Source organism: Globicephala melas, chromosome 7 (assembly GCF_963455315.2).
Source record: "Globicephala melas chromosome 7, mGloMel1.2, whole genome shotgun sequence".
Taxonomy (NCBI): domain Eukaryota; kingdom Metazoa; phylum Chordata; class Mammalia; order Artiodactyla; family Delphinidae; genus Globicephala; species Globicephala melas.
The window spans coordinates 54,497,669-54,506,618 of record NC_083320.1 but is presented as its reverse complement, the minus strand read 5'-3'; the positions used below and the strand labels follow the sequence as shown (position 1 = coordinate 54,506,618).

Here is an 8,950-nt window from a genome sequence, read left to right as displayed (position 1 = left end):
CGCAAGGACCCTTTCAAAATTTTTATCCAAACTACCTCTCCCAACTCTACATCTTAAAAGTAATTTCATGCCCTTGTATGTAAAACAAAACCAAGCAAAACAAATCCCCAGAAGCCCCCTTTCCCCTTCTAAATTAGTGACCTCATGGATTTTGTTTCCAGTTTGTGGAAAATGTTGTAGTGATCCTTCTGGTAAACAGGAGATTGGCAATAAATAGAAACACCTCTCCTCACATTCCACCAGCTCATAAGCAGGTCAGGTGAACCTGCCAGCCTGCTGGTATCTGTGTACTAAGAGAATCTGGTACCTTGGAGGGCTCTGGTTTGGTACAAGGGAGGCTCCCTGTTGCCAGGAAAAGCACTTGAAATTCAGGCTCATGAAATTCACATGAAATTCACATGAAATTCAGGCTCAAAAAAACTCTCCTGTGCTATCTCTGACCCAAATTTTAGCACCAGGTTTTTCCACTTTCTAGGATTCAAACACAAAGGAACCAGTGTCCAGAGGCAAGTGACATAGGCCTTAAACTTGCTGCCATTCTTAATTTCCTCATTCATAAACTTTCCTTAGAAAACCCAAATCCCCATTCCTCTTTTTAAATACATTCCTGCCTTCAGCCCCGATGGCCAATAGCAGACATCTATTTCCCAATGGTTGAGAGAGACTCCTTCATCTTCTTGGTCATGACTGGGATGAGGTTCATGTGTTCATCCACACACTTGGTCACGCAACTCTCCAGCTGCCGCTTCACCTGAAGCTCTTTACTCCCCGCATCTACTGAATCTTTGGCTTTGTCGTTGCAATGCATAGTGCACCATTCCAGGCGGTCCTGGAACTTCTGCAACTCGCTGGTCACCAGGGCCTGGCGTTGAGCCAGAGGTGCATGGCAGCGCTCAGTGCACTGGTGCACTTGCTGCATGGTGGCCTGGCTGTCCTCACAACAGCCGGTGATGCACCGGAACATGAGGCCCTGCATCTTCCAATGTTCTCTCTCTCCAGCCTCTTCACCATAGAGTTCACTGCCTCCTGCACTCGGAGCTGCTGCAGCTCCGCCATGACAACCCCACCCTGCTACCTGCAGCGCCGGTGCCCACGTGGACTCCCCTTGTTAAGTGTTTTGAGTTTGTTTTTGTAGGGCTTTTTTTTTTTTTGCTGTCTTTTGTTCTCTTTCTTTAAATAAACAAATTGTTTATTTAATAAATAATATAAAATAAGTAAATAATACATAAGATTTCAGGCTTCAAAGAGTTGATAAATGTTATGGACTGTTACAAGATGGGCAGTTTGAAAATAGTGATGTTTAGACTGGTAGGTATACTGGTTTGTCCAGTGGAATATGTTTTTTCTGATCTGGTTAATCAGTATTATGTGATATTATTGCTACCCAGTGCATCGTAGTCCATTTCTATTAAGACCACCACCAACATGTGTGACACAAGTGAAGAAAGTTGCATGAATTAAATTCTATGACTTTTAATTCTGAGCCAAATTCTACGCCTTGAATCCTGAATCAAAGTCTAGAACTTTAAGAGACTTGGATTTATTAGAAGAGTGTGGTGAGAGAAGGGCTTCCTCCCTTTTTGATTTTAACCTTTCTTCTTTTGTTCTCTTCTCTTGTGATTTGATGACTATCTTAATGTTAAGTCTGGATTAATTTTGTGTGTGTGTGTGTGTATCTACGACAGGTTTTTGGTCTGTGCTTACCATGAGGTTTTTATATAGCAATCTGTATATACATGATTGTTTTAAGTTGCTGATCTCTTAATTTCAAATGCATTTTTAAACTCTGCATTTGTACTCTCCTCCCCTCTTGATTACTGTTTTTTTATATTGTATTTTACATTTGTTTTGTGTATCTCTTAACTGCTTATTTGTGGATATAGGTGATTTTAATACTTTTAACTTTCCTGCTAACTTTGTGTGTGAGCTCACCTCTACTGGTGAGTTTTTCATTTTGTTTCTAGTTGTGGCCTTTTCTTTTTCACCTAGAGAAATTCCTTTACCATTTGTTGTAAAACTGGTTTGGTGGTGCTAAACTCTTTTAGCTTTTGCGTGTCTGTAAAGCTTTTGATTTCTCCATCAAATCTGAATGAGAACCCTGCTGGGTAGAGTATTCTTCTTGTAGGCTTTTCCCTTTTATCACTTTAACTATATCGTGCCACTCCCTTCTGGCCTGCAGATTTTCTGCTGAAAAATCAGCTGATACAGCCTGTGGGTGTTCCCTTGTATGTTATTTGTTGCTTTTCCCTCACTGCTTTTAATATTCTCTCTTTATCTTTAATTTTTGTAATTTTAATTACAGTGTGTCTTGGTGTGTTCCTCATTGGGTACAGAGGTACAGTCCCACACTGTATGGGACTCTGCACTTCCTGGACTTTGGGTGACTTTTTTCTTTCCCAGGTTAGGGAAGTTTTCAGCTATTATATTTTCAAATATGTTCTCAGAATATGTTTCTCTCTCTCTTCATCTTGTTTCAAATAAATATGTTTCTCTCTCTCTTCATCTTCTGGGGCCCCAATAATGCAAATATTAGTGCACTTGATGTTGTCCCAGAGGTCTCTTAAACTGTCCTCATTTCTTTTCATTCTTTTTTCTGTTCAGCGGCAGTGGTTTCCACTACTCTGTCTTCCAGCTCCCTGATCCATTCCTCTGTATCATTTAGTCTACTGTTGATTCCTTCTAGTGTATTTTTCATTTCAGTTATTGTATTCTTCATCTCTGTTTGGTTGTGCTTTACATTTTCTAACTCTTTGTTAAAAACTTCTAACTTCTTGCGCTGTGCATCCATTCTTCTCCCGAGTTCTTTCATCACCTTTACTCTGGACTCTTTCTCTGGTAGATTGCCTGTCTCCACTTGGCTTAGTTCTTTTTCTGGGGTTTTATGTTGTTCCTTCATCTTGAACATGTTCCTCTGTTGCCTCATTTTTTTCTAAATTGCTATTTGTATTTTTATGTATGTGGTAAGTTAGTTTCTTTACCTTGGAGAAGGGGCCCTCTGTAGGAGACGTCCTATGCATCCCAGCAGTGCTCTCCCCTCTCATCACCCAGGCTCTAGGGATTACCCCTAAGAGGGCTTCATGGGTCCTTCTGTTGTAGTGGGCTGACTATGTGTGTGGTCTGGTAGGTTTGGTTGGCCCCTAACCCTGTTGACTGTCAGGCCCTGCCTTGTGCAGATGCTGCTGGTTAGGGGGGCCTTGTCATGAGGCAGCTGGTTGTGGAATCCTAGGGGGCCCTGGGGCTAGTGCTGGCTCACTGGTGGGCAGAGTCAGGGTCCAGAACACTCCAGAGCTGTTGCCCCCGCCATTGGCAGGTGAAGCCAGGTCCTGGGGTTAGTGCTGGACACTGGTACGCAGAGCCGGGTCCTAGAGCTGGCTTCAGCACCCTGGGATCCCATAGCTGCTGTCAGATTTCTGGTGGGGAGGTGTTGGTTCCTCCCACCAACACCTTGTTGGTCGGGTATGAGGTCCAGGGTGTCCTGAAGCTTGTATTGGCCTGCTAGTGGGCAGGGCCAGGGCCCAGGTGGTCCCAAGTAGGGTCTGGCCTACTGTGGGCAGGCTGAGTCCACAGTCTGTGGGATTGTAGTCTTCTTGGGTCTAGTGTCTGCCCCCTGGTGGTTGAAGCTGGTCTAGAGGTTAGTGTAGGCTTCCTGGAGGGCAGGGCTGGTGCCTGTCCAGTGGTGGGTGGAGCTGGGTCTTGGCCCTCTTGTGGGCAGGGCCGTGTCTAGGGGCATGTCTAGAGGTACCTACAGCCTGTTGGGTGAGGCAAGGTCTTGGCGCTAATGAGCTAGAGGGAGGATCTGAAGATGGCGGCCGCCAGCATCAGTGTTACACAGTAGAATGTGTAACACAGCCAAATATGGCTGCTGCCAGTGTCTGTGTCCCCCAGGGTGAGCCACAGCCACCCCCATCCCCTCACTCCCACCCCCCACCACTACCCCTCCAATCCCCTAGCCCCACCCCAGCCCACCTCTCTGGGAGACTTTCCAAGACCAGCAGGTAGGTCTGGCCCAGGCTCCTAGCAAATTATTGCTTTGCCCTGGATCTGTGAGATTTTGTGTGCACCCTTTAAGAGGTTAGTCTCTCTTTCCCCCAGTCCTATGGGGCTCCAAAAATTAAGCCCCACTGGCCTTCAAAGCCAAATGCTCTGGGGGCTCATCTTCCTGGTGCAGGATCCCTGGGCTGGGGAGCCTGGCATGGGGCTCAGAACTCTCACTCCTATGGGAGAACCTCTGTAGTATAATTATTCTCCAGTCTGTGGGTTGCCCAGGGGTATGGGACTTGATTATATCATGAGTCCACCTCTGCTACCCAACTTGTTTTGGTTCCTTCTTTTTTGTCTTTAGTTGTAGAAGATCTTTCCTCTTTTAAGAACACCTGTGTTTACATTGGGCCCATCTGGATAATCCGGGATATTGTCCTATTTTATTTTATTATTATTTTAAAATTTTATTTATTTTTATTTATTTAGTTTTGGCTGTGTTGGGTCTTTGTTGCTGCACACGGGCTTTCTCTAGTTGTGGTGAGCAGGGGCTACTCTTCATTGCAGTGTGTGGGCTTCTTATTGCGGTGGCTTCTCTTGTTGCAGAGCATGGGCCCTAGGCATGTGGACTTCAGTAGTTGTGGCACGTGGGCTCAGTAATTGTGGCTCGCAGGCTCAGTAGTTGTGGCACATGGGCTTAGTTGCTCCACAGCATGTGGGATCTTCCTGGACCGGGGCTTGAACCTGTGTCCCCTGCATTGGGAGGTGGATTCTTAACCACTGCATCACCAGGGAAGCCCTATTGTCCTATTTTAAAGTCAGCTGATTAGCAACCTTAATTCGCTTTTGCCATGTAACCTAACATATTCACAGGGTCAGGCCTGTGCACATCTTTGAGGGGCCATTATTCTACCTACCACAGACAAGTTTAAAGATTGTTGAATAAATTCATGCTAGACAGAAAAGTGGGCCTTAGGAATTCACTTTTTCATTCTACCAGTATTTATTGAGTGCTTACAAATTATCAGGAACTGTTCCAGGTGCTGCCATTAAAATAGAAAGCAAGGTGGACTGGTCTTTGTCTTCACTGAGTTCACAGTATAGTGTCCATACAGTTATAATATATTTTTTAAAAACTCCTGTTAAAATGAAACAATACAGCAACATAATTAACTTTTACTGAAAATCTTTAGCCCCACTGGATTCATAAAAGAAATTGTCTATAACTGTCTTTTCTTAAACTGTCTTTTCTAAGTATAGAAAAGACAGTTTTCTAACTGTCTTATACTAAACTGTCTTTTCTTTTCCTTATCTGGTTCAATTTCAAGGTTATATAATAGTAGTTGCTACAAAATAGTTGAATCATTTTCATTCCATCTATTTTTTGGAACAATTCATACAAAAGAGGAATCATTTGTTCTTTGAAACTTTGATTCAACTCATCTCTAAGATTGTTCAGACCTGAGCTTTTTAATTTTTTTTGAGGTTTCCATATCCAGTTCAATTACTTTAATGGTCAGTAGTCTATTCAGATGTCTGGGGTTACATGGGTTACACGTTGTTAACATGTGTCAATTTCATCCAGGTGCTGAAAGTTCTTGCTGCACAGTTGCTCATATGGGTTTACCTTTTCTTAAAATTTTCTGTGTCTGCAATTATTTTCCACTTTTTATTACACATTTTGTTTCTTTGCCTCTTCTCTCTCTAGGATGGTTTGTTTTTCTCTTAACAAATTCTGCCAGAGGTCTGTGTAGTAGGATTGTCTGTGGTTTCACTGATAATCCCCAATATTTTTGCTCTTTTTCTTGATTTTTTTTTGTTTGCCCTTATGTCCCTCCTTGTTCTCTTTGCTCTATTTGTTAGCCTTCTGTAATCTCTGATTTCTGAGATTATTTTTCTTGTATTTTTATTCAAATATACTTAGAGTTATATTTCTCTTTAGGTACTGCTTGTTGTGTTGCAAAAATGTTCACATGTGGTTTCATGTCATTCAGCACTAAATATTTGGGAATTTTTGCTTATAATTTTGTCTTTAACCCAAATATTACATTGTTTATCTTATTTATTTTTTACCAACCATACATTTAAAAAAATTATTTTCCCCTTTTCCTGTCTTCCATTGGACAAGTGCAAATCTATTTTGCTGGAATGAAGTTGTGTTTCGATTTCTAATCTTCTGGTGGTGTTCCCTAATTATTAAGACTCATTCTTTCCCCAGCAGTTTCTAAACTGTGTACGTTTCCTCCCCATGCCCTCTCCTCCCTCATCCCGCACCCCTTGCACATCTACTATCTTAGTTCCCCAGGGGCTCACTGCTCCCAGCTCTTCGTTTCCAAGCAGTTGCCACGCCCACTCCAATCCCTTGGGCCAGTCCTCTCGTTCTCGGCCCCAAAGCCCTCCCAGCTCCCCGCCTCCCAACCCGGCGACCCCGCCCCTCAAGGAGCAGTACTCTAGGGCTGCCTTCCCAAGGGTTGCTGTCGGCTAGGAGGGCGGAGTCTCCGGGCCCTGCTCCCGGTTCGTGCCGCTGCTCCCTGTGGCTCGCCCTGGGACCTACTGTCCCCCAGACTCCCGCACCTGCATGTCCTACCCGACCCCTCCCTTCCTAAAGGATTTCTCGAGGGTCCCGATACATGGAAGCCTGGTCTGCCCCCCGCAGCCTCTCCCATCCCCAGCATGGCCGTCCTGGTCTCTGACATCGTTTGTTGAAAAAGGGAGAGAACGAACGTCAGGCTCACACAAGGCAGGATTGAGCAGTGGTGGCTGAAGAAAGAGCGGCAGCTTGAATTTCAGTTTTCTTGTGAGGAATTTTCCAGAAAAGGTATCTTCACTGTGAAATAGGTATAGTAAATATCGATCTTGCCCTGGTAGTAGCACTTGGCTATGGTTTTTCCTTCAGGTTTTACAATACTGTACAGAGGGGGCCAGTACTAGTCCTTCAAAGGGAAGGTGCTCTGTTGGTAAAGATACCGATTGCCTCCTCTTGGACTAACGGTCACACTGATGAATATGGGTGTTAAAAAAAAAGAAGTTTGTTTCTCACATGAATGCAAAGGAAATTTCCTTTCGTCTATCTCAGGCTCCCTTCAAGAGTAAAGTCAAGGTTACTTAACATGCAAAATTAAATATTGACCTCATTTCAAATGAAATAAAATTCATTGCTTGATCAGCATCCCCTTGGAGCAGTTTATATTAATGGAATTATCTTTTATTACCCGAGTAAATTGATTTAGGATGATACAGTTTACCTAAAAAGCAGTAATATTTACAGGTCCTGAAATTAAATGCTAAGGGAAAACATGATTTCTTTAAACCGGGTGGGGGACAAGCCTAAGGGAGGTTTACTCTAACGTCTACCACATTCAGTGGACCTTCAGCTTGATCTCGGCTTGGTCATTCTTGCATGAGCTCTGCTTTGCCTGTGATTGCACTCTGAGCTCACTGACCGCGAGAGGACGAAGCAGAAGGTAGCTCATATCTTCTGCCTAAGACTGGGTGTGGTTTTTGAGTGGATGGAATAGTAGTTTGGAGGATTTGAGGAGAGGGGTGGCCCACGTGCTGTGTGTCTTCCCCTAGTGACCAATGTGCTGAAGTTTCTATGGTTCAAGGCAGTTGCTAAGTTTTAAATGATCAGCAACAAGGTAAAGCTCACTCATGTGAACACATCCTGTGTGTACAGCACCAATTCTGGAAGCTTGACATGTGAAAAGATGTGATACACTTTATACCCAGAAGGAGTAAGACAAGATCTTAGGAATAAGGTAGGAAAAAAATAAAAACAAAAGGTGCATGCATTGTGTCAAAACTGTGCTATAAGCTAATAAGAATTATAAAAACTTACAGATTGAGGTAAAATTAATGTTTTCCAAAGTGTGGGTTCCTCTCAGCTAATCCCACAAGGTATTTAAAGAATTCTGACATCAAAATAAATTTGGAGGGCTTCCCTGGTGGCGCAGTCGTTGAGAGTCTGCCTGCCGATGCAGGGGACACGGGTTCGTGCCCCGGTCGGGGAAGATCCCGCATGCCGTGGAGCGGCTGGGCCCGTGAGCCTTGGCCGCTGAGCCTGCGCGTCCGGAGCCTGTGCTCCGCAACGGGAGAGGCCACAACAGTGAGAGGCCCGCGTACCACCACAAAAAAAAAAATTTGGAAAATGCTACTCACTGTATCCCAGCTGTGATATTTTAAAGGGACCTGATAAGACCTATCATAAATAAACTTCTTTAACCCAGAGTTTACCAACTGTATTTATATATGGAATCTTTAAAAATTATTATTAGTAGTATAAAAGCTATTAAAAGTAAGCTGTGGAACACACTTTCTGAAACACTGTTCTAGAATTACATTCTATATGGCAATGAGAAGCTCATGAATGACCCTGAGGGAACCTGTCAGAATGGTAGGATTAAATCGTTATTAAGATGAAAGAATAAGGTGAGAAAGTGATAACAGTGATTATAACCTGTTAACTGCAGTTCCCAATGAAAGAAATAGATGAGATAAAATTCAAGGGGGTGTGAGGGTTGTTATGTGTCAATTTGGCTGGGCCATGGTACCCAGCTATTTGGTCAAATATCACTCTGGATGTTTCTGTGGAGGTATGTTTTGGATGAGATTAACACTTAAGTCAGTGGACTTTGAATAAAGCAGATTATCCTCCATGAGCAGTGTGTCTATTAGAACATTTATATGTGTGATTTGCATTATGGCTTTTTTTTGGACAGTGCTGATCGAAACTGTTAAGTAACAACCAAAGTTCTCAGTATCAGTTAAGAAAAAAGGCCCATCATCAGACAATACAGTGCAGATGGTAAGAAGAGGAAGTGCTGTAGAGATTCAGAGAATGCCATAAATTACCTTGGGTCCTTTCCTTGGGCCAGACTTTTTTTTTAGAAATTATTACTTATTTTTCAGCTGTGTCAGGTCTTAGCTGCGGCACGCCAGATCTTCGTTGAGGCATGCGGGATCTTTAGCTGCG

General features: G+C 43.4%; 1 protein-coding gene and 1 pseudogene across 1 annotated transcript in view; one reads left to right on the top strand and one right to left on the bottom strand.

Annotated features, from left to right (window-relative positions):
* Positions 1–640: 640 nt before the first annotated feature.
* On the bottom strand, positions 641–1,056 carry LOC115848700 (protein FAM136A pseudogene; annotated as a pseudogene).
* A 5,404-nt stretch (positions 1,057–6,460) lies between these two features.
* PJVK (pejvakin) overlaps positions 6,461–8,950 on the top strand; it is a 37,989-nt gene continuing 35,499 nt past the window's right edge. The window contains exon 1 of the mRNA XM_060302206.1: positions 6,461–6,796. The gene's annotated coding sequence lies outside the window, so the exon portion shown is untranslated. The remainder of the gene's footprint in view (positions 6,797–8,950) is intronic.